At 58.8% G+C, this 25,565-nt stretch overlaps 1 protein-coding gene across 1 annotated transcript in view; it reads left to right on the top strand.

The window, feature by feature from the left end:
- Positions 1–25,565, top strand: part of PTPRN2 (protein tyrosine phosphatase receptor type N2) — a gene marked incomplete at both ends in the record, with an annotated part of 716,654 nt that overhangs the window by 152,391 nt on the left and 538,698 nt on the right. The gene's annotated exons all lie outside the window — the stretch shown is intronic.

The raw sequence follows: 25,565 nt of genomic DNA, 5'->3' as shown, positions 1-25,565 counted from the left end.
CCCTTTCCCTCCTCCATGGCCCCCTCACGCCTGCTCTTAGCAGGGATTCCGGGATCGCAAGGCCGTGTCCCGCTGTCTACAAATGTTCCCCTCAGAGGGGCCAGAGATTGGGCTCAGCCCGCTGTTCCTCCTCTAGGGGCTCCATAGGGCGTCTGGTGAGGGGCAGAGTTGGCGTCCCTCGATGTCAGCATCTGTCCCCACGTGACCCATGTCCCCCGGTGACCCCGCTGTGAATATGTTAATTTTGTTGCTGAAACCTGTGTTAGAAGCCAGTTTCCTATCTGTGCCATTTCTCATGACTCCGTCCGCATCGTCACAGTGGATTTGAGTCTAGACCGGCTTTCCCTTTCGAAACATTAGCTTCTCTCAGAGACTGTAGCACACAAAGCGGCTGTTTCTCCTGGGTAAACCGCTCAGAGTGCCGTCGCTGTCACGTGGAGAGACAGACGGCTGCGGCGTGTCCCAGCGCAGCTCTGCCGTTCGGCGTCCCCGCGGGCAAGCGGGAGGGCCCCGGCCGTCGCACCCCTGCCCGTCGTACCGAGCTTCCTGCGCCACGCTGGTGGTCCCAGCAGTGTCCCGTGGCGGTGCCGGCTTTCTTGCGAGTAACGGCACTGACCGTCCCTTCTGGGGCTTATCGGTCCTCCCCGTCCCTTCTTTGGTGAAGGCCAAGACATCTTAAATTTAACTATTTCCCTATGTTGGATTTGAGAACACGTGCCTGTTTTTAACATGGATGATCCTAATTGTTGTCAGATTCATGGTACTTTTCTGAGGGAAAATTGTAGTTTTTAGTGGATTTGATGTCTGTGGGATTTAGGACCCCAAGAGATCGTGTCTGATCCCTGATACTGTTGGGTCTGACTTCCCGCGGGTTTGTGCCTGGCTGCTGTCCGCCTTCTGCTGGGATGTCTGCTGTGGGTGTGGAGACGGGGCCCACACCCACCTGCCTGCCTCCCAGACGCTCCGTATGTGTTGAGTGAAGGGACAAGCGAGCAGAGTCCGTCCCAGGGGCAAGTCCCCCGCTGGGACGCTGGTCCCCGAGGGCGCCTGCCGGGGGCGAGGGGCCCCGAGCCGCCACCGCACAGGCGTCGTGGGAGCTGGTGTGGGTCTGGTGGGTCAGGAGGACGAGGGAGCCCCGTGTCACAACCCCTGCTGCCTCTCTGGGGGTCTGCTGCTTTTCTGACCTGTGTGCCCTGAATGTCCCGTAGCCTCACTGCTGGAGGGGTCTCACCGTACGCACCAGCTTCAGCCTGGAGAGCGAGTTCTGACGCAGCAGCGGGGCTCTGCTGGGAGCCCGCTCCCTCCTCGCCACCAGGTTTCCTGTCCTGCCGTTCTTGTGTGCCTCTGGGTGCTGCCAGGCGTTGGCTGTTTGCTCCCTTGTTTTTAAGCCGGGAGGGACGGACTCCTCTCCCTACCCTGTAGTTTATTGTTTGTTGTTTACATTTTTTCCAGTTAAATTTTTCACGTAGTAGAATCCTACCACCTTCAAGCGGATAGTCCTGTGAGTTTTTGCAAATACGCGCACCACATTGTCGCCTCTACTATGACGCCATAGAACACTCACGTCGTCTGGAAGATTCCTCGTCCCTCTTTCCTGTCAGCACCGCGACCAGGCAGCAGCTCCTCTGATCTGTTCTACGGCACACTTAGCTGTGCCACGGCTACCGCTGCTACCACGTCGTGCAAGTGGCTTCTCCATGTGCGCGTTTCCAGCCCAGGGAGCTGTCTGGGTGGCCGTGTGTCCCACTGGCCTGCTCGTGGCTGGGCGGCACTGCATTGCGATTTAGAAACCCATTTTCCTGTTGGACGTTTTCTTTTTTCCGTTTGGCTCTTACGGATAAAGTTCCTCGGAAGGTTCTCGCACAGTTCTCTTTGTGGACACGCTTCATTTCTCCTGGGCAAATACCCAGGAGCGGACTTGCTGGGTCACTGGGCAGGTGGATGCGTCTGTGTTAGGAACGGCAGACCGTCCCCCGGGGCGGGAGCTCTCTGATTCTGTCAGGAATGTGTGCGGGTCAGCTGCTCCTCACCGGCAAGCTCTTCTGTCTTCGGGGTTTTGGCCACTCTGGCCGGTAGCAGCGGGATCACGTTGTGCTGTTCATTTCCATTCCCAACGGTCCGTTGCAGGTGTGGCCCCTTTTGTCAGCAAAGGAGCTTGGGAATCAGGTAGATCAGCCTTTGAAACCCAGACACCTGGGGCCTCGAGGGAAAAGCTCAGGTTCAGCCTCCATTCCCCCTCTGTGAGGCAGGGACAGGGATGGGACAAGCTCCAAGATGGAAGGATGAGCTGTGGGAATGGCTGTGTGCACGAATGTGGGTGTTGTCATCCCTCCTTTTTCCTGGGGTGTAGCCAGCTGTGTTCTGCTGGTTTGCTCAGTGCCCAGCTCTGCACCACGTTCTTGTTCTTCCTCATCTGTTCCATGACGACCGGATGCCACCCGGGGCGGACGGAAGGTCAGCTTGCGTGGGAGGCGAGCCCCAGAATGGTGGGTGCGTTCCTCCCCGTGCTCTGGATTCCGCGGGGCCTGGCCTTTGCCTAGGAGGCAGGGCCAGCCCGGGTCTCTGCTCCTCGGGTGTCCGGTCCGGGATGTGACCGTGTCCGAATCCTGTTTCTTCCGCTGCTCTCCGCTGCTGGGAGTTGGCTACGCGCGGTTCGCTTCTTCGTTTCCAAGATGGATGGATCCCATTAATTCAGGAGGAAACAACAATCTCCAAACCAAAAAACCACCAAGTATCTGGGCCAGGAGAGAGAGACTTGGTTCGAGTAGGGGGTGGCCGGTGTATTTTTTACTCTGAAGAGATTAAGGAACTCTTAGTGAATATATGTGTGTTGCAGAAATGGTCTCGCAGCCTTCGGATCAACTAGTTTACTAAAAAGAAATGTATTTTTCTTTAAATCAATATAACTTTACTTGCTGAAGATAAATGTATTTAAGAACATGGCGGGTAATGCTGTGAAATTAATGTTATTCATACTCAGTTGGAATAGAAATGCCTTCAACCTTTTAGCAAAAGCAAGAGCAAATTATAGCAAAAATTTCATTTCAGAAGTCATCTTCATCTAGAGCAGGCTGGGCCCCGAGGTCAAGTCATCAGTTTCGGTATCCTGTTTCCATAACGCAGTTCTGCAGTGCACGTGCCTCACGACGGAAGCCACATCTGCTTCCACGTTAGCTTTATAAATGGCTGTGTTAATAGTCTCTTATAGACGAAGCCGCCTTTGGTTCATGTCGGCAGAAGTTTCTCCCGCGTGAAAATACTTGATTTAAGATGCCACTGGGTCTGACTCTTGGAGGCTCTGCTTCTGTTGAGTGCTGGGCCCTGACTGCCCACCTGCCCGCGGTCTTGGTCCAGCTGTCGCTTTGGTTTCAACAGAGCTACCCGTACCGGCTGGGAGGGTCTGAGCCGGCAGAGAGGCACTCAGACACCATCACGCTCCGGGACATCAGCTCCCACCGCCTGACCGCTGACTGAGCGCTGAAGGGGTTATTTTTGGACACGTTGGGTCATAATTCAGCTGTTCCTGCGTCTAAATGGTCGGCAAGCCTCCCAGATCGGTTCCTGTCTCTTCACCTTTGTACACAGAGTTCTTGTCCTAAAATTATAGTTTCTCCAGGAACAACGGAGAAGAGGACTGGGGGACCGAGCACCGGGAACAACCCAGTCACTCGATTTGGGTCGTGTGACCTGTGGGGGAGGCTGAAGCCTGTCTTCCTCCTCCTCGGGGAGCTGTGCCCTGCGGCTTCTCTGGGCTTTGCTTGCTGGACAGGCTCCCCGGCTCCCAGTGTTACCATCCCTCTCGGGTCCTGAGCGAGGAAGGGGGAGTCAGGAGCTTTTCCAGGGGGTGCCTCCTGCCTGACCTCTGCCATGGACAGAATTTTACCTACGTGTTAATAATTACATGATAATTTATCAGCCCAAGGCATGATACTGGCAGGAGTAAGACATTTTCTTCAAGAGGGTTTGAGACAAAACGAGAGCTATGACATTTCTAATAAAAACCGAGATCTGCTCATTTAAAGTCTGCTCGTCCGTGGGTCCCGCCTGAGGAAGCTACCACGGCAGTTGAGGGCCCACGGTCGGTCTCTGCTGCAGACTCCGACGGCCTCCGGGTATCAGGGAGGTCAGTGAAGACCCGGCCTCTTGAATCGACATCCCCACTGGGAGCGTGTCCCGTTAAAATGATGGATGCATTGTGGTCCCCAGACAAGGAGCAATCCTGACCGTGTAACCTCCCAGGAAGGGCTCTATGTTGCCACATCCACGACCTCCGACATCTGGCAATCCTTGTTTGCCCCTTAGCGCGCAGTCCTCATGTCAGTCCCCCGGGGCACCTGTAGGAGGGGAAGACAGACTGAGGCCTTCCGCTTCGGACGACCAGAAGACGGTCCTGAGTCAAGGTTCGGCCGTTTGGCTCGTGCTAATTGCCATGGTTGAAATTTTAATCGTTCTGGAGAAGCTGTTCATGGAACTGAGCCTTTCACAGATGGATTCCCGCTGTGGGAAGCTGCATTTCCGGTGGGTCCCCGAGTATCCAGAGGGCTCCTGCGTGGAAGGGAGCCCGTGCCGATCCCCGTGAAAGTGCCGATGAGGCTGTCTTCCGCTCTCTGGAAAAATCCTTCGTAGACTCACCTCCAACTTCGTGATGCCGTGGCCATGCAGACTGCGTTGCCCGTCCTCACGCGGGGGCAGCCGTGACGCCGCAGTGGGCGCTGGGGCCGCAGCCGAGGGCTCCACAGAATGAGCCGGAATGAGCCAGCAAGCGTGCAGACCACAAGTTTGTGGCCCTAACCCGTCGGCCTCTCGTGGTTGACGGCGCTGCTGCCGGGCGCCCCTGAAGGCTCCGGCGGCCCCCGCTTCTGGCCTTCGAGCACCCGTCCAGTCCCAGCCCCGCGGACGCGCAGGGAGCGTCGTCAGTGCGGCCATCGTTTTCCAGGCCGAGTGTCTGGGGCTCGCCAGTCGCCACCTGCGCGGCCACGCCCCGGCCTGGGCCTGAGCCCCGACCCGCTTCTCACATCCTCGCCCCCTGCGTGTGCCCAGCTCGGCTGCCGGCGGGTGCGGGAGGGGGTTTGCCTGTGGTGTCGGCTCGGGAGCGCCAGGGCCGCCTTCCACGTGAGAAGTCGGATCTTCGGTTCCCTGCGGCCCCGGGCCTGAGCGCTTCTCCCTCACGCCCAGTGAACTGGCCTCTCGTGGTGGCCCACCGGGACTGTCCCTTTCCCCTGGAGCTCTTGGAGCTGCCCTTTCCTGCCCTGAGTGGAGGAAGACAATGTCCCAGCAGTGCTGTGCTCCCGGCCGGAGAGACCCCCACCAGACATCGCGCGGGGTCGCTTCCGCTCTTTGCTCTCCTGTGGTCGCGCTGCGGGTTTACTCCCACTTGCAAAGCCCCTGGGAACGGGGTCTGTGAAAGGGCGACCAGCGGCCGAGAGACGCAGCTGCACCAACCGTGGCTGCAAACGAGGATTGATTGTAAAGGGAAAGTGTCCTTGAGAGCAGTCCTCCCAAAGGTGGCAGAAGAAACCCTTCGGGGTGGCGTGGCCTCCTGTCCGTCACACCGCGTGTGGCGGGCAGTGGAGACGCCGCTCTGGCGCTGTGTGCGGAGAGCCGAGTGGGCGCCGGCTGCAGGGTCACTGTGGGTCTCCTTGTTGCTGCCACGCGACCGCAAGTCTCACGTGAGTCCCGCCGCCTCCCCCGGCAGTGAGGGCGCGTGTGCCGTGCGCCAGGCGAGGCCACGCGTGCTCCCACGTGTGCTTCGTTCATCATGGACGTGCTCCGCGCGCTGCCGCCTGTGACCGCTGCCGGCCGCCTGCGCCCCGCCAAGGCTGGCCGTGGCTGCCGGGAGCAGGCGAGCTCTTGCCGTTGGCTGATCGGAACCCCAGTCGGAACCCCAGATGCCAGGGAATAGAGGAACCGTCGTGCCTGACGTCAGAGACAGGGAAGGAATGAGGAGAGAAACGGGAAGTCGGACTCTTTCGGTTAGAAGGAGCTTAAGACGTCTCACGTTTCGGGAGTGCCGACTCTGTCTGCCTGTAGCCTGGTTGGCCTCGTGGTGCCCTGACACGTTCTCAGTGACGGTCCCCGCAGCAGGACACTTCTTCTGGCCACGTGTCTCACATGGTGCTGCCAAGGGCTGTTCTGCACGGACATTCTCTCCAGTGCCTTCTCTTTGCTGCTAACTGACCTCAGACCTGCAGTGTGTAGGCGGCAGCGCAGGAGGGAGGAAGGGGGCTCGTGGGAGGAAATCCCCCGGACTCCTGTTACTGTAGGTCAATGGCGCGAGTGTGTCTGACGCGTGCAGAGAAACACGAACTCCGTGACTCCTGTCCACGTGTCCCGAACCTCAGCTGTGACTCCGCTCCTCTCCTCCGTAGACGTCAGGTCCACGAATCTTCAGATAGGAGTTCGTGGCCGCGGTGTGTGCCACTACACAAACCCACGTCGTGTGGCCGGTGTGTGTGGAGAACACAGACAGCGGGTGTGGGAGGCGGCCCGCGCATGTCAAGGGCACAGGTGATGGCTTCCAGCCATTAGAGCAAAGCTCGCGTGACCGGATGCCGGAGCAGAGAATTCTGCGCAGTGAGCCTTATGCACCGGCTTTCGGTGTGAAGTTTGATGTTTAGTGGAACTTCCACCGGCTTTAATACGCGCTTCTTCATCAGACTTACACGTGAGTCTCTGCCGCTTCACGTCTATTCTCAGATCTTGGGCAATATTTAAAAATTGATTTACCACAACCCGGAAGAATGGATAAATTTCTAGAAACATGCAACCTTCTAAGAGTGAACTGTGAAGAAGTAGAAAATCTGAATGGACTGATTATAAGTAATGACGTTGAAGCATTGATTTAAAAACTCCCCAAAATAAAAGTCCAGGACCAGAGTGCTTCACAGGTGAATTTTACCAAACATTTAAAGAAATGTTAGTACCTCCTCATCTCAAATTTTTCTGAAAAGTTGAAGGGGAAGGAAGAGTTCCAAACTCATGTTTTGAGGCCAGCATTGCTCTAATTGTGAAAGTAGACAAAGATAACACGAAAAAAGAGAATTACAGGCCAATATCTCTGATGAACATAGATGTAAAAATCCTGAACAAGATATCACCAAACTGAATTCAACAATAAAAGGAATCACTTACACAATCAGTGGGATTTATTGCAAGAATGCAGGGACGGCTCAGCGTCCACACATTAATCAAGACAATGCGCCAGGCTGGTAAAATGAAGGATAAACATCCTATGATCATCTCAACAGACACAGAAAAAGCACGGACACAATGCAACATCGTTGCTGATAAAAGCTCTTAACCAAGAGGGTATGAAAGGAGCATATTTAAATACAACAGAGTCCACATATGACCATCCACAGCCAACGTCACACTCGATGGACAGCGAGTGGTTTCCCCGTAAGGTCAGAGACGAGACAGGGACGCCCCGTCTCGCCGCTGTTACTCGACGTGGTGTGGGAAGGCCCAGCCACAGCAACGAGGAGAGAAGCGGCGATGCACGACTTCCGGAAGTGAACCCGTGAGTCTTTGCAGACGGTGTGATTCTGTCTACGCCCCTCCAGGAAAAGGAAAACAACTATTAGAATGAGCACGTGAGGTCGGTAAAGTTGCAGGATGCAGAATTAAGGCAGAGAAATCGGTGGTGTCTCTGCACGTGACCGTGAGCTGTCAGAAAGAGGAATTGACAAACCGTCGCACGTGTGATTGCGCTGAGGATCACAGGACCCCGGGACGGGCGCCAGTGAGGAAGCGAAGGGCCCGCGCTCCGAGAACCGCGGGACGCTGATGAAAGAAGATAGGAATAAGGGAAGATGCTCTGCTCTCACGGTTGGAATAATTAATCTTAAACCTCAAATCTTAAATCACGACAGTAAAACCGAAATGAGTCACCACTACATAAGGAAATGCTCACCTTCATCCGTAGCCGTCGCAAATCCGTAGCCAGCGCAAATTAAAATGAGTTCTCACCTCCCACCATCCGTTCGGAAGACGGAGGGCGTCTGAACACGGAACGGCGGCAGGGAGGTGGGAAGGGAAGTGTGTCCGGCTACGACCGGGGGACGCAGGTGCACCCTCCCAGGCAGCACCCCCGCCGTGCTCGGGGGCTTTCCCAGTGTGCGGGTGGTGCCGCAGCCGTCCTCCAGCAGGACACGCCCCTGAGAGCTTGTGCTCGGCGGGTACCGGCTCTTGGGCTCTCGTAAGCCCACGCTGTGCGTGCGATGTGTTCTCACAGCACTGTGGTAGCGAGAGAGAAGGGACAGTCCACGGCTCTTCTAATGCAGCATCGAGCCGGGTGGCCCCCGAGCGTGACGAGACCCGCCTCTCCTCTCCGTCAGCCGGGGAGCAAAGCAGTAACTCCCCGTACACTGTCCACACCGCAGCGTGCCTGCAAACCGGGAGCACAGAGCGGAAACATCGCCTCACACTTGCAAGTGTGCATGATTTTCCTGCAGATTTAAAAGCGATTTTTCTTAAACAACTGGATACTTTCTACAAACCCAGACAGTAAATATCTGTCTTTATATTATTATTTGACTGTGATAGCAACATACTTTGAAACATTATTTAAGAAGCTTAGAATAATTTGTTCAAACCACAAGCCTCAGCCTGTTATTGTAGCTCGACCTGATGACCGCAGAAGGACGGGGAGCTTTCCCCACGGCTGTACTCGTCCTTTGGGGACGGTTAACCCCTGAACCCCGCCGTTGTCTCCTCACGCTGCTCCGTTACGCGAGTCACTGGCTCCCCAGACTTTGAGCACGTAAGTGCCCTAAGTTTAACCAGGTAGGATGCTCTGCGAACTCGAAGCGCCTTCAAGAAAGGTTTGAATGTGGTAAAACTTTCTGGCAATGACGCAGACGTGGCTTTCAGAAGGGTGTGTCTCATCTGCACACCTTCCCGCAGTAACTGTTTGGTTTTAAAGTGGACGAGCCTGTCGTGCTCACTACGCAGCAGCTGCCCAAATCGTTGTCTGATGCGCAAAATGCCGCGTTGCTCTGGTTGGCAGCTCTGTAATGACAGACAAAGTAAGAGCGTCGTTCCCTGTGTGCGTGCAGACGCCGAGGGCTTTTTCTCCGTGTGCGTACAGAGCAGCGTCACACCGGGAGCGTCTGCGGCAGGGGTCCTTCCCTCCGTCTGTTTTGCAGTTCCGTGGAACACACTGATGTTTGGGAAGGGCTGGGGGCTGTGAGCTGCCTGGGCATCTGGGTGTCGCTGGCAGGTCCCTAGAGCACAAGGCCACGGTGGGGCCCAGGAGAGGCCGCACGTGCTGGGCTGTGGTGGTCAGCCCTCTCCTGTCTGCAGCTGGGCCATGCTTTGATCTGGAGGTTGGCGGTGGTGCAGACGAAGGGGGACCCCTACACAGAGAGGAGGGAGGGGAACCAAACCCTGGTGAGAGGGGAGGAGGAGCCCGAGCGTCCAGCAGTGACGTGAGGACAGAGCTGGGATCACTGGGAGGAGGTCAGGAGTGGACGCGGCACAGGGGCAGGGATGTGTTCTGTGTTGTTACTGAGACACGGTGAGCACTGGACAGTGCCGGCTAGCGATGCCCAGGAGGGCCTGAGCCTGTCCCACGGCTCGAGGATGACTGGACTCCGGCAGCAGATGTGGGGTGACCTCCCCCATCTGAGGGAGCCACCTCCTGAAGGCCCTTGTGGGTCATCTGTGGGGCTTGTGGGGACACCAGGTCCAGGTTCTCGGTGCCTTCCCCTCCACATCTGCTCCTGGACCCACCTGGAGGGCCGCCTGCTCCGACCGTTCCTGGGAGGGGTTGAGGTGGGGGGGGCTGTGTCTACACAAATACAAGGCGAGCCCCAGATTGCATATGTCTCGCGAGAAGCTGCTCCTCCGTGTGGCTGTTTTGGTCCCAGAGTCTGAAATTAGACCCAGACCTTGGAGAATCCTACTGGAGGCCTCCCTGGCGTCCCGGGGGTGAGCGGACACTTGGCACCCACATCGTCCAGCTGTAGTTCGTGGCCCCTGGGAGAGGGATGCTCGGGGAGGGCTGTGTCGGCGAGCACACCCCCACCCCCCGCCCCGTGCACGGGGCTGCCCTCGGAGGCTCTGCTTCTGAGAGGACGTACCCATCTGTTAGCGAAGTTACTTTGTATTAAAGACTGTCGGGGAAAGGAAAGCAGTTTCTCCAGGCTCCTCGGTTAATGAGAGCTGGTGGCACATCGGGCACTTGCCTTAGGCATCTGGGCTCCTGCACGGGCCGTCATTCTTAATCATATTTTAATTTTCAAATAAATTGCTTTCATTATCCTTCCATTTACGATGCTGTGTGTGCGTCACTGCTCATTAATGTTTGTCAGCACTTTGCCGTGGCTGGTTTTCACACAGCCATGGCGGTGGAGTGGTAATTAAGGTCGATCCGTGTTGATTTACAAGAATTATTATTTTTTGTAGTCTTTGAGAAAACAACCTCAGAGGGTTGCTGAATTGGACCTTTCGATGGACACCCTTGAAGGCCGTGTGAGGACTGGGACTGTCCTTGACCGTGGTCTGGAGAAGGTTTCCATGGTTCCAGCTGGCCTCTTCGTCAAAGTTCACCTGGCACATCTGACGGGGGCGGAAGGCGTCCTCTGTGTCCGGCTTGTTAGGCCAAAGATTTCTTTGCCAACAGGAAACCAAATCGGGTTGTTCTTGTAGACCCATTATTCACTCATTTCCCCCCAAGAGCTGATCTATCCGGATTGGAAGCCAAGATACCTTCAAAGTTAGGTGAAGGGCTCTTCGGACAGATACGCTTGTTTCTAACGACATTTTTGGGAATCCATAACGTATTTCAGCCTGTGCACGGGTCACTGGATCGTTGGGGTTCTGCAGTACGGAGAGAACCTTCCCACCGCGCCCCCGAAGCGGGGACACGCCTCTTCCTTTCGGTCTCTCATTCGTTCCCTAATTTCTTTGTCGTTCTAAAGAATTCCAGTCAAATGTACATAGTGAAATTTACCCCCATAACCATTTCTGAGCACATGGTTCAGGGCACGAGGCACATTCGCGTCCGCGTGCGGCCGTCGCCGCCTCCGTCTCCAGAGCGCCCTCGTCTTTCCCAGCTGAGTCCCTCTCCCCGAAGCCCGGGCACACCCTCTGCTCTCTGTCCCTGTGGATCTGACGGCTCCGGGGACCCCCGATGCTGGACTCACGCGGCACTTGTCCTTCCGTGACGGGCTGATTCCACGGAGCACGGTGTCCTCGGGGTTCGGCCAGGCCGTGGCAGGGGCAGGACCGCCCTCCTTTTCGAGGCCAAAGGACACCGTCATAGGTCTTCACGTCGTTTCTGCATCCGTCTGCTGACGGACGCTTGCTTGTTTCCCGGCTGCTGTGGACCCTGCGGCTGTGAGCATGGGTTGTAAGCATTTCTTCCAACTCCTGCTTTTGATTTGGTGAGTTCCTATTAAGTCATTTCCACTGGCCAGTCATTGTGGGGCGTGGGACCCACCCTTCGCTACGGGGAAGGACAGTGGGATGGTTCCAGGATGCAGGGCTCACTGGGCCCAGGGAGGGCAGGTGGTGCTGAGGTCTGAGTGGCAGGAGAGGGAGTCTTGTGAGAGGGACGTGCAGACCCCACAGCGTTCCCGGCCGGCACAGACTGAAAGGGATGGCTCGGGGCCCCGGGTGTGGGTGGTCATTCGAGGGGTGGCTGAAAACCACGTGGACGCCAGAGAGCGGTATTTTTCCCTTGTAGTTAAAATTTATTTTAAATGCAGAAATGTACTTTGTACAGAATGGAGTTTCCTATTAAATAAGTTACTGTTTTGAATACTAAAACTTCCAACTTCACATCTCTGGACGATCTCTCTGGAATTTCCATTTTCCCAACAAACAACCTTGCGACAGGGGAAGGAGAGAGAGCAGGGCTGCCTAGACGACACCTAGGGGAAGGACAGGCCCTCGGAAGTGTTGGCCATGGAGCCGGTGGGGACGTGGCGGAGGTAAAGGGGCGTGGTGGGGTCTTCCGCACACCCGCTGCCCTCTCTGCCCGCGGTGGGTTCACGCGGTGCCGAGGAGATGGGGGGGGCGCCGAGGAGATGGGGGGAGCTCCAGGACCCACACGTTAGTGGTCAGGGGAGTCCTCCCGCGTCTCCTGGACTCAGTGGGCTGTGTTCCTTGGTGCTGGCAGGCACACAGGGGTCTCTGGGTCACAGAGGCCATTCCGAGCATGTGTGGCGGCTGCTGACCCCCGAGAGCACATCGGCTCTCAGGCCACACTGTGTTTGTGGGGACGGGGATGGCCCGCACGTGCATCGCCCTCTGACCAGCACTGGCAGAACACCAGGCTCCCTGCGGGCCCGACGGCAGGTCTCTGATGCAGGGCTCAGGCCAGGGGCCGCTCCGGTGGGCCAGCTGGTGGCCGCCTCGGCCGTGTTGAGGGAAGAGGCACCTCTACCTGCCCCCAGGACCCGTGGCTGCTTCTCGCACTTCACCAGCCCTCTCGGGCCCTGGGCTTCTCCTCCTGCCAGCTTGAGAACAGAGCTGGGAATGAGGGGGCGGGTTGGGTTCCTTGACGAGGGGTGGGGGACATTCTTCAGAGGCTCATGCTGGGAGCAGGCCCTGCAGGTCACCGACCCTCAAGGCTCTGGGTGTGCCCGGCCTGCTGGGGCTCAGCAGTGTCCGCCCTGGGCTGGAGGGCGCAGGTTTGGATAGTTCAGAAGGTGGGGCCTTCATTCCCAGGAGCCGCCTCAAGCCTGCGGGAGTGGAGGGGCTGGGGCAGGGGCAGAGAAGGGAGAGGACGGGGCCCCACGGTAGAGCGGGCTGGTGAGCAAGTGCCCCCGGCTCCCTCCGCTCCGGCTCTCTTCTCTCCCACCCCGCCTCTCGTCTCTCCCCCACCCCCCGCCTCTCGTCTGTCCCCCCCCCCCTGCCGTGGGATGTGGGCAGGAGCTCTCCAGTTGCCGGAAAAAGAATGGGTGCAGAGGCGAGTGATGGATGGCTGTTTCTGAGAAACTGTCACCACCCAGATAAGATGAGGGCTAACAGATTCCCTTTTTCCTCATCCCACATAATGTGCCATTTTCGTTCCGAGCTGCTTACGGCTCTCAGTGCCAGGCCTTTCTGTCCTTGTCTGAATAGTCCGTGGAACGTTCTGGGCTGATAAGAGGAGCGGCCTCGGTTACTCGGCAACGGGCTGGAGCAGAGGCTGCTGATGGGGAGATTAGCTGCCACCGATAAACCACCTTTTCCCTTCCCCGCGGCTTATCTTTGGACCCACAGCAGGCCCCACGGAACACGCCGGCCGAGCAGATTTGGGTGGGATCTGAGCTCTCGACAGTGAGGGCTGCCGAGCACCCTCGGGCGGGCCTCAGTGGGATGGGGGTGGGGTCTCCCGTCCCAGCCAGGGCCCTGCCCGGGTGAACCTGGACCTCCTGGGGACGCTTGAACGTGGCTAGAACCTGGAGGTCAGGGCTGGCCATCCCTCCCCTGACCGGAGCATGGAGCCCACTCAGCTCACTCGCGGTGGCCGTGTTCCTCCTGTGGCCTCCAGAAGAACTCGGCTGATGTCATGGGAGCCGTGCTACTGTGTCCATCCAGCCGGGATCCTGGGCAGGAAACCAGAACGGGCTCCCGCCGCCGCGGCAGAGTCACCCCGGGTGGGACCACTGCCTGCTGGCAGCACAGGCCTGCAAACGGGGTTCATCTCGGTGGTTTGGGGCTTGCTTTGTCCGTCTTTGCCCTGAGTCCAGCTCTCAGTAAACACCCATTCGTGTCGATGAAATCCCTCACGGCCCCGCGGTTGGGGAGTGCATCTCCCTACCAGCTGGACGAGGTGTTCAGATCATTCCCAGCTGTTCTTTTCAGAAATAAGCAAACAAAACGACGCCAACCCCTGAAGATCAGAGAGGCTCGGTCCGGGCTCCAGAAGGCGCTCTCGGGGCTGTGGGAGTGAGCTTCGGAGCGAAGGGCCCAGACGGTCCGTGCTGCCGCTGCAGCACGGTGACGGCCGGCCCCGGGGGGACAGCAGCTGCCTCTGCTCGGCTCCGCGTGGACACGAGGGGACGGACGGGCACCGTGCAGGCAGCGGGAAGGGCCTTGCCCGGAGTGAGGTGAACACTGGCAGTGGCTCCGGATCCGGCCAGTCCCGCTTGTGCCCGGCGTGTTTTCTACAGAGAGAGCGTTTGAGCTGCTGAAGAAAGGATCTTAGAAAAGGTCTTATTCAACCGGTGCCTTGTAGGGACCTGGGGCCAGGGGAGGGAAGCGGCTTGCTGGAGGTGGCCCAGCAGATGGGTGACAAGGCTGGCCCGGAGCCCCGTGTCCTCGGGCCCCACTCAGCGTCCCTGCTGTCACTCACGGTGCTCGGAGGACCTCCCCTACTAGCGGGACTAGTAGGTGAGGCAAGTGTGTTCTCTAGGTAGAACCTGTGGCTCAGTGTCGTACTCCGCGTGGGCGGGACGTCACCCGTGTCTTCAAGACCGTTGGCGCAGCCCAGAGCACGTGTTATCTTCCGACTCTGACCTTTCGTTTCATTTATTTGATTTTTCCTGCCGAAGGAGGACTGTGGCTGCTCGAGTGTCTGAGCAGGGCCAGGGCAAGGATGGGGGCTGCCGTGGAGTCTTGGGGGGACCAGGGGCGACCCGTGGCAGCCCCCATCCCTCAGGTCCTCAGTTTTCTTGTCCCTAAAGCACAAGGGCCTGAATAAAATACGCACCTCTGTTCTCATCAGCTCTCAGAAAACCCCCCGTTTTTTCTAAAATTGCGCAGCAGGATGTTGACCTGCTCTCGGGGGCTGTGGGATGAGTGCCGGGAGGGCCGGTCCGTTTCAGGAGCAGAGCGGGGGACGGGCAGGGCCGCACTGGGCGGACAGGTCAACGTCTCATTCCAGGGCGTGTTCCTGCGCTCTCCTCCCGGCCAATGATGTTAAGGGGTGAGTTTTCTTTGCAGGAAAGGCTGAGCGTTGCAAAGCTCAGTGTGATTCCTTTTTGTGGATCAACATTGTGCTTGGCATTACCAACCCCATTCCGCCCCCACCCCCTCCCTGGAGAGTTCTGAGGCCCAGAACTTTCTATTCCAGACCTTCCGGCCCTGCAGCGGCCAGGCCTCCTCTTCCGGGGTCAGAGGTCAACGAGACGGGAACAGGCCGCCGTGCGCGGGTGGCCCCTTGCGTAGACCTAATCCCGCTCCGGTTTTCCGTAATCACCTGCGGGGGCGGAAGGTTCCGAGGGCCTCCCGGCGGCTCCGGAAGTCAGCACGGCGACGCCGGCCGTGGGGTCCGTGGGAGACGAGCTCTGCGGCGCGGGGGCGGGGGGCGGCCCCGGCGGGGAGCAGCCTTCCCCTCCCCACGCGGGACATCCCACGCGGCCCGTCCGCCAGCCTCCCCGGGGCCTGACTGTAAAGCGCCGGAGACGGAGGTGGTCGGGTCGAGCGCGTCCCTCCCCGAGACACGCGTCGCTCTGGAAGCTGGTTCCCCGGTGATCTGGTGGTTCTCCCGGCGGTTGGCCGGACCGCGTCCTGCCGTTCGTGCCGGCGAGAGGCGCCGGCGACCTGGTGGCCCGAGAGGCCAGGAAGAGGCCTCAGGCAGGCGGCACCGCGTGGAGCTGAGAAAAGTCCGCGTCTGCCATCGGCCTCCCTGCGTCCCGGCGTGTCCCGGGAGCCGTCGTGTTTGGGCACCGGCCGGGAGGCCCAGAACAGTGGCTCCTTCGTGGACAGGGTCCTGGGCTTTGCCCCCGTGACCTTCGGCAGCGGACGGGAGCGGGTGAGGCACAGCCCGCCCGAGGCCTGAGAGCCGGGCCTCGGGGCCCAGGAGACGGCGTCTCCCGTGGGCGCCTCACGGCCGGCTGCCGGCCGCCAGGAGACACGGGCGGACAGAGGGGGGGCGCGAGGGGGACGAGCCCGGCGAGACCGTTGCACCGAGCAGGCCTGCGACGTCTCGTCAGAGGAGGCCGGGTCGCTGGCGTTTCGCGCTCTCCGGCCTTCCCGGTGCCGCCGGCGTCTGCCCCCTGCGCGGCCGCGGCCCCGAAGCTGCGGGAGGAGGGACACCGCGGCCTCCGCCCCGCTCTGGGAGGGTCCACCCGGGGCCTCTCCGGTCTTTACCTCGGCTTGTCCCGGAGCCACGCGGGTCTGGTTTCCCACGAGGGGATGCGCTTCCGATGCCGGCGTGACCTTGCGACCGGCTCTCTGAGGGGCTTCTCGCCTCGGGTCGCAGGCGCGTCATTCGCGCTCAAACCCCGGATGCAAAGCGTCGGCTCTTTGACAACGTGACGGTGACCGTTTTGACGAGGGAGGGACTTGCCGCGGGGTTCACGGGAAGCGGCCCCCCCCCACCGCGACGGGGGCCACGGCTCCCTGCCGAATTCCGAGTCCCTGTAGCCACGCGGCGCCCCCAGGCTCTCGGGGACTTGAGGCGTTCAGACGGCCTCGTGGCTGCCAGACGCCAGCCCTGCCCCGGCGGAAGGCTTCTCCCACGCGGGTGCGGAGGAGCAGTGGGGAGACCAGGGGCCTCTCCACCACCTCCGCTGGGCAGCCGTCGTCCAGCCCTCTGGCCCCGCCTCCTCCAGAAAGCCCTCCCTGATCGGCCCTGACTTTCTCCAGCAAACCAGGCCCGTCTCTGGGCCTTGGCTTCCAGGCACGCAGGTCCTGGTGGCATCTCGAGGCTCACGCGTGTCTCATCAGGTGTGAGGGGTGGTGTTTCTCTGAACTCAAAAGGCTAGGCCTCGCTTCTGGACAAGGTAGGCGCCAAATGTGTGCTCGCCGGCCCGAGCTGATCTAAGTGTGAGCTCATCCCGGCGACTGGAAGTGCACGTGTGTCCCTGAAAACCTGTCGGCCGGGCACGCTTGTGGCTGGGCCCACAGCCGCTATAGCTGATCCCGGACCACACACATCTCCTCGCCCACTCCCGGCGGGGGTGGCCCTGGCTGCGGACACGGTGACGTCTATTAAGCACGTGCTCTGTCCTCTCCGAGAGGGGACTACTTTGTCTACTCTTTTATTTTGATTGGCTTTTTGTTAAATTTTTAAATTATGGGGAAATACTTGTAATTTAAATTTATGACGTTACCCCTTTTTAAAGGTACAATTCCGTGTTGTTAAGGACATTCACACCGTCACGCTGCCGTCACCCCCCTCCTCTGCAGAACCCCTTCCTCCTCCCCAAACTGACACTCGGTCCTCATTGAACACGAACCCCCTCCCCTTCCCCAGGTCCCTCCACTCTCCGCGTCTGTGAGTCTCCCTCCTCCGGGCCCCTCGTGGCCGTGCACTCACACAGCACCCGTCCTCTTGGGCTGGCCTGTCTCACCCCGCGCGACGCTCTCCACGCTCACGGGGAGCAGGTGCCAGGATTTCCTTCTTTTACGGCCCGAGGAACACCCCCTCCTGTGACGGACCACGTTTGGTTTTTCTTTCGTCTGTTGGTGGGACCCTTGGGTTGTTTCCAGCTCTTGGCGGCTCTGAATCGTGCTGTGGTGGGAGGATCTCTTTGAGTTCCTGCTCTTACTTCTGACTGTGAACTCGGTGCCGGTTCGTGCGGTCGTTCTGGGTTTCTTCTGTTAGGAACTGCTCTCCTTTCCCACGACAGCACACAAGAGACTCGGGTTCTTTAACGTTGTTTTTATTTTTATTTTTTTAAGATTCATTCATTTATTTTGGAGGGAAAACACACACGTGTGCAAGTTGGGGGAGGCGCGGAGGGAGAGGGTCCCAGACTCCCCGCTGAGCAGGAGCCCGTGACCCACGAGATCATGACCCGAACCGAAACCAGGAGTCAAACGGTCAGCCGACGGGGCCACCCAGGCGCCCCGTGTTTGCTTTTTAAAGGAAAATCACGTCTGGCTGGATATTTGGCCTAGATGGTTCGTTTCTTAAACTCTGGGGTCCCTTACCGCTCTGGGTTCTCGTTTAGGGGATGTTTGTGACGCGTGGCCGCCGTCCGGAGTTGATTTCACTGGGAAGGGTGAACGCAGCTGAGCACAAGAACGTCTGTCCCTCATCTCTGCTCAGCCTGGGGCAGAGCTGGGCATGTCCGGGCTGTCCATGGGTTGGCCCAGCTGTCTGAGCAAGCAGGCCCGGCCCCCGCACGGGCCGTGGGTCACCGTTTCATCAGGTGGCTCACAGCTGCCGCAGCAGCTCGGGGTCTCCGGCTCACACCCAGCCCCGTTGTGCGTGTGGGCTCCGGGCTGCCAGAAGGCGCTCTGGGAGGCACGTGGGCACGGACCGTGGGCCCAGTGCAGGGGTGGGATGACCTTGGGAAGGCCCTGGGCCCCCTGGCCACGGGTGACTTGTCCCGGTGCAGAAGTCCACTCGCAACTGTTGCTGGTATCCGTCGGCTCAAGACAGCCTCGCGCCGATCCTCCCTCCTCACACCGTCAGTGGTTTATCTTTTCCTGACGTGGGCTTCGGCGATCGAGATGACGAAGGTGTCTGGTCTTGCTTCCCGCCCTGGCCAGGTGCCGGCTGTCCCAGCTGCACCAGAGAGACGTCGTGTTAGCAATAACGAGCGTGCGGCCAGCCTGCCTCCTGTGTGTGACCTTAGCCAGTCCCTCAGCCTCTCTGGGCCCTAGTGTTCCCAATGGGGCGAGGAGACTGTGACCGTTCAGACCCCCGAGAATTGTCCCAGGCTTGACTGAGCCGAGAGTATCCGAATGGTGCGGGCACAGGGTAGCTGTATGTAAACACGTCTCCTCTTGTTCTGGGAGCTGACAGACACGAGGCCAAGGGGATTGTGTTAATTGGTTTCGGAACAAGATATCCCATCGCTGTGGCTTGACGAGGATGGCCACGTTTTCTGTGTCAAACACGGGGACACGTGTTCGGAAAGGAAGGCTGATGCTCAGGGTGATCGTGGCCAGAGGGTGAAGTGGACAGTTCCGGAAGGTCCTGGGCAGGGGTCCCGGGCATCTCCCACACATGCTGGTGGGTTGGAGACCTTGGGCAAGCCCTTGAACCTCTCTGTGCCTTGGTTTCCGGGTGGTGTAAACGGGAAGGGGTTCTGCCTCCTAACAGCTTCGTGGGAGTGTGATGTGGCTTAGAGTCAGTGTGTGGAGGAAACTTAGAGAAGTGGCCGGAGCGAGAGCCCTCAGTGAGCGAGGATGGACTTACTGGCGTCTGCACCTTTCCCTGCACAGCAGCACCTGACGCCCACTCTCCAGCCTGACGCCCAGCCTGGGGCTTAGGAGACACACTTACCTTCCCAGACCTCCTCTTGCCCCTTGGGGGGTGGGAGACGTCGATCCCCAGTATCACACAAGGGGAGGCAGGACATCATCGGCTCCTGAGCCCGAGGACCGAAGCGAACTCGCGGCTTCCCGACAGCTCGCACCTGTGCCGGTCCCCGGCCACGCCCTGCACAGAGGTGCCCCGGGGTCTCCCGAAGCGGGTCCTTCCTAGGTGGCCATAGTGTGCGTGGCCTTGTGGGTGCCCTGGGCAGCACAGTGGGGAAGGCGGCTTCCACCCGGAGAGGGGAGAGGGACCGGGGGAGCAGCAGGACGCTGGTGACAGGGTCTGTAAGCTGCAGGTTGGGCTCGGGTATCCGTCTGCAGATGAGGGGGTCCCTCGGCCTGGTGGTGGACCCTGCGAGAATGTGCACAGATGGGAGTATGAGTGTGTGTACCTTGTGAGTGTGCAAGCATGCGAGCCTGTGTGGGTGTGTGCATGTGTGTGTACACATGTATGAGCTTGTGTGCACCCGTGCAAGTGTGTGTGTCCCTTACTCCTCCTGCCTCACAGGGAGAACCACCAGCATCTCTCAGCTAGGGTCCAGCCAGCGCATGGGGCCACCGGGCTGGCTTCCCGGGAGCCCCGGCCATCTCTCCCCGAGGAGGATCCAGTGACGCGGGGAGGTGGCCACGAGGGGTCGCTGTTGCCTTCCGTCCTCGCGGCCGCCGGGCTGGATGTGGACGGGGCGGGGATGACCCGTTCTGTAAACCGCGTGTGCTTCCTGGAGGGCGGCTGGCGCGAGCTCAGACACAGCAGGTGCAGCCACGGGGTCAAGTGTGGGGCCTGGGCCCCCGGACTCCTTTCTGTCAGCCCGTGCGCTGTTCCGAGCTTGGAGCTAGATTCCTGGGATGCCCCCCGAGGCCCCGTGGCCAGACCCCTCCTTACTTCCTGGGCTGCCCTGTGCGCTCCTGGGAGCTGTTTCCGACGGGACGGACGCTGTTCCTTTTGTCCCGCGGGGTGGCTGGTCGCTTCCCCCGGGGAGCGACGGCATCAGTGTCAACGGGGCGCAGTATTTTGAGAACCTGCATGCACAACCCAGGCCTTTGTTTCTGGGAAGCAAGGCCGGTCTCTGCATTAGGCCTCCCGAGAGCTCTTGTCTTTACTTCTGCAAGGAATTCTGCGGACGGATAATGGAGATTCCGTTTCTCTCCCGCCCAGTAACAGTCCTTTCCGGGCAGCTGCACACCCCGCGTGGAGCCCAACGGGGTTGGACCGCACGATCCTGAGATAAGACCTGAGCCGAGACGAGGAGCGGGAAGCCGCCCCGGCGCCCCGGCCCGTGATTACTTGAACACCGTCTCTGGTTCACCCTCATCCGCAAAGACTTTATGATAGTGACGCCTTTTCTGCCTGTCCCTTCTTATTCCAAAATCCAGACATCGTTCTGAAGGTTTCCAGGGAGCAAGTTAATGCGTTTACACGTGCTTGTTATTTACATGGATAAACGACTTTTACACATTATAGAACAGATACCTACGCTGCAGTCATTTCTAAATGTGCCCTAAACTAATTATCCTACCCTGAACATCTACGTAGTGTGATTTGTTGTGTTTGTGAATTACCTAGTCTCGTTATTTCTTCCCGAAGAAACAATGAAGAAATGTGTGAGGAATAGAAACCGACAGGCTCAGTGGGTTAAGCGTCTGCCTTTGACTCGGGTCGTGATCCCAGGGTCCCGGGCTTGAGCCCTGCTTTGGGCTCCCTGCTCGGTGGGAGCCTGCTTCTCCCTCTCCCTGCTGCGCCCCTGCTTGTGCCGTCTCGTCTGTCAAATAAATAAATAAAATCTTAAAAAAAAAAAAGCAGACAAAGACATTAGAAAAAGAAGAAGAGAGAATTAAGTATCATGGGTGCAAAGAACATGGTTAATTCCTTGAAAAAAATATTACCAGAGCCTCACAACAAGAAAGATGCGATGAGGGCTGCCCCATGACCCGCAGAGAGGGCTGCTGGAAGGTAGAAAGTGGTCGGTCCTGGCCCCGGGGTCTGGGGGTCCCTCCCCGGGTGGTCTTTTTGGGAGAGAGGCTGATGACACCGTGAGGGTGTTGCTCAGTAGGTGAACAATTTGGCTCCACAGGCTTTTCCTTCCTTCCTTTTTTTTTTTAAACGACTGGGCCACCCAGGCCGCCCGCCCTCAAAGGATGTCCTTTAATGCAAGTCTGAGGCGAGTTGCCTGAGGTAAACTGAACAGAAATGGTTTTTCCTGGAGAGACCTAAACCAACCTGCTGAGGCCCGTGGCTGCCTGGTGGTCTGACCTGCTGGTTCGGGCCGTCCTCTGGGAGGCCTGGCACTCAGCAGTCCCCGAAACGACAGCGTCCCGCGAGGGAAGGCCGGTGTCTCCGAGCACGGAGTCCCTTTCCCAGAGCAGGGGTCCACTCGGACGTCTTCCTGCACGTGTGAGGCCGAGAGCGGCTGTGCGGGGGAGGGCCAGCGCCCCGAGCCCTGAGGAAGGAAGAGGCGCACGGTGTGTGCTCAGAGAGCGCAGGGGTGCGCGCCCCTCCTTCGCCGGCCCTGCCGTGAGCCCCCTCGGTCTGGTCTCGGCGATCCCTGGGCCTTCAGCAAGGTCGTCTGCTGGGAGTCGTAGGCTTCCAAACCGTGTGAGATTCCAGCAAATTAGGATGCCAGCTAACGGTGTTAGAAATTTCCGTGGGCACCTCAGCTTTTCAGGCAAATGGAAAAACGCCGGTTAGTCAGTGGTGCCACAGTGGTGCCGAGTGGGTGTCGACGTGGGGGTCTAAGAGGCGGAGCCGATGCCTGCCGTCCAGGAGCCCGCGGGGCCCTGAGGTGAGAGGACTATGTCCGTGCCAGAGGGACGTGGGGAGGTGTGTGCGTGTGCGCGTGTGCTCGCGTGTATGCCGTGCAGCCTGGGGTCACACACGGCCCCACAGAGCAAGGGAGAAGCGGTCCAGGAAGAGGGCATTGCCGCTGGCCTCCAGCAGTCATGAGGGGACAGTGACGTTTATGAGTCAAAATGACTTCTGCCCGCGGGAGTAATGCTTCAGAGATCGCTGGTTACAGCAAACTTACAGACAATAAACAGGCTCTTTCTCCCGTTCTTCCAGAAATCCAGCAAAAAAATTACCCAGGCTTCTCTTTCTAATGGAAGAAACCAGCTGCCAGCTGTCGGTGACTGCCCAGTGGGACTCGGGTGGAGATCAGCTTTCTCAGGACCACGAACATCCCTCCTTTTTCTGTGTTCAAAGCCGTGTGCTCTCTGGTTCCCAGGAGCCGTGGGGGCCCGGTCTTCTGCTCTGCAGGATAAAGAGGGGCATTACCGTTCCGGAAATTCAGGACTCGGGGACAGACAGCCCTAGAACTCCGCCGAGGTCAGCACACTTGGGAATGCTCGGTCCATGCCGTGATTCTGTGGTTGCTGGGGTCGCTGCCCACAGACACCTGGGAGGTGACCTCCCCAAGGAAGGGCGCGGTCTCACTCCCCTGGAGCCCTCGGGTCGTCCTTTCCCCACCTCTCCCAGCCGGCAGCAAGGCAGCTGCGTCACTGCTTTGGAAACCCACGCGTCCTCTGGGCCATCTCTCTGAATATGCCCTCGAACCCCAGAACCTCTGTGTGCCGTGGGACTCCCGGAGGGGCTCTCCTGCCGCCGGGCAGCAGGGGTGTCCTAGGGGCTCCCCTCGGGAGAGGCTGCAGACCCATTCTGCTCTCGTTTCCATGGTGGCCGTCCTCGCTGAACCATCCTCCCCTGGACAGGGAGTGGCTTTCAGCGCGTGGCTCCTGGCGGAATGCGAAACAGCTGGTGAGGGCTCGGCGGCCCCTGGGAAGAAGGCTGACCCCCCCACACCCTCAGGCTTTGCCTGACTTGCTTCACATCTTGGCACTCGGTCCGTAGGCCCCCGAGCTCTGGGCATGGGGTGCTTCCCGCCCTCCGCAGAGCCCGCTCCCCTGCCTGGGTGTCCTTCCAGCCCCGCGTAGGCAGCCCCATTCCGTACGTGTTGGAGCCCGAGCGGATGCCACTTTCCTGGGGCGTTTGTATGTGGGACGAGGCCGGTGCCCCTCCTCCAGGCCGCCGTGGGATGCCCCTCGGTAGCCTGCATCGCGACGGCGTGTGATCGGTCGGCATGTCCGCCTGTGGCCCAGACGTGTGTCCTGCGGCTCTTCCATCGGTCCAGCCGGCAGCACCGAAGGGCAGGGCCGGGCCTTTCCTGAGGTTGGGGTGCAAGGCAGAGCCCTGGGGGCGGGGCGGGGGTCAGACGCACAGCGGATGTGGGACGGGAAGCTGTGAGAGGTGCTGGTGAGCGTGTGCGCACCGTCCTCCGGAGACACCGAGGAAGCTCGGGACGCCGCCTGTGGAGGAGGAGTCCGGACGTCAGGCTCCCGGCAGGGAGGTGCCGGTGACACCTGGGTCCTGGATGGACGTCCCATGTTGGAATAGCGGTACCCTCGGGGTCTCACACGGAGTTTGGCGGTTAAAGAGTGGTCGAGGCTGTCTGTGCGTGTCCACACGCATGCAGACACTCACGTCACCGGTGCACAGCACAAACACACGGAGACACTGCACAACCACGCGACACTTATGTAGAGACACATGTGCACGCACGCAGACACGTGGACACAAACGCACGCATTCACGGAAACAGCGCACACATGCGTGCGTGTGCACACACATGTACACATGCACACAGACGCATCTACACACGTGTGTCTGCACAGTACTGTCCTGTAAAGAATCTGTGTGTAAAAGTGGACCCAGAGAGTTCCAGGACTTTCTGGAGAAGACACAGCCACGGAGAGATGAGAGGGGCTGGTGGTCGCCGGGCTGAGCGGGGTACTCGGATGGACGGGGGAGCACAGAGCGTTTTCAGGGCAGGGAAGCCGCTCTGCACGTCACCCTGCTGACGGACACGGGCCTGACCCTGAGCGGCTGCGGACTTCGGGCGACACGACGTACTGGCGTGGGCTCGGCACTTGTGGCAAAGGTGCCCCCTGCGGGTCTGCGGGGCCGCGGGGCGGGTCCGCGGGTGTGAGGGTAAGGGCACACGGGGAAGCTCTGCACCCACCCTTCAGTTTTGCTGTGAATCTAAAACTGCTTTAAAAAATAAAGTTGATTTGGGGCACTGGGGAGCTCAGTTGGCGGAGTGTCCAACTCCTGATTACGGCTCAGGTCATGATCTCAGGGTCATGAGTTCGAGCTCCACGTCAGGCTCCCTGTCCCTCTGCCCCTCCCTGCACTCACGCACGTACTCTCTCTCTCAAATTAATAAATCAATTAATTAAGAAGTTTATTTAAAAATAAAGGTTAAAAGAGCGTGCTGGGGAAAGTATGTGGCACCTCATCGGCAAGGCTGTAGTCTGGGGGCAGAGAGAATCAGTGGGTTGTTTAGTCTCGACTTTCAAATCATTAAAACCAAGTTATCAGCTAATACTAATTTTAAAAGCACCAGAAAATACCATGTATTATGTTGTCTACATGTGTTTTAAATGCATGTTTAAGAGAAGGATTTCAAGAAAATGCCATAAATATTTTCCTGAAAGTGTATTCATGACATTGTGCAGCATAAACCAAATTTGAAGACTGACGCTGCTACACTCCAGAAGGGAATGAGCTCACTCGGGATGTTCCAAAATACATCGGCAGCGTCTGCTGTCTTTCTCTGGTGAGGGCTCCCGCGGGAGTCGGGAACCTGGCTTCTCTTCCTCCTGGGGCCTTGGTCACGGAGCTCCTCTGTAAAATGTGGGGTCAGACTGACTAATGCTCCTTCTAGTCCCTACGTGGTGAGAGTTTGCTCTCGAGATACTCCATTTGTAAAGGAGAGTGAAAGTTTTAGGAACATTCTGAGGAGTTCTCTGTTTTTCTCTTGGCCCCCTTCCCCCCCGTCCCCGCCACAAACACCCTGTCCACAGGCACGGAGTTCTTTGCACAAACTAAGGTAAAAAGAACAGGGCCGCTCACTGTCCGCGTCGGGAGCAGATTGCCTGTCTCCCTGGGTGGCGGCAGGGGGACGGGACCCTCCCTCCAGGAGCGCTGCCGCTGGGAACCCCTCCGGCCCGGTGGCCTGCAGAGGGCTTGACTTCTCCCCACGGCCATTGTCCGCGGCACGGAGCAGCTGTGCAGGTCACCTACCCGGGTTCTGGGAGCTTTGCAGAGGCCCATACAAATTCACGGTGTGCTTTCGACACTTAAGATGATTTTCTGCTAATCACACGGCACCGTCCGTCTTAAGCCCATATGTAGTATCAGACCAGTAATTACTGAGTTAGCCTGGGATCGGGCAAATGTGTTTCTGCTAATTAAACTTGTTGCATTTGAATGGCTTTCTCCAGCAACACTTCGTGCGGTGAGACCGTCGTGAACAATGAAGAAGCGTCCCCTCCACCCGGGCCTGAAACTGCAGATGGCCGCCCAGGGGACGGCGCACTGGCCCTTGAATTAGTCTTTTGTGCGCACGAAAGACAGTAATTTG

Source organism: Martes martes (genome assembly GCF_963455335.1).
Source record: "Martes martes genome assembly, chromosome: 11".
Classification (NCBI taxonomy): Eukaryota; Metazoa; Chordata; class Mammalia; order Carnivora; family Mustelidae; genus Martes; species Martes martes.
The sequence above is the reverse complement of the archived record's forward strand: the minus strand, read 5'-3'. Positions and strand labels throughout refer to the sequence as shown.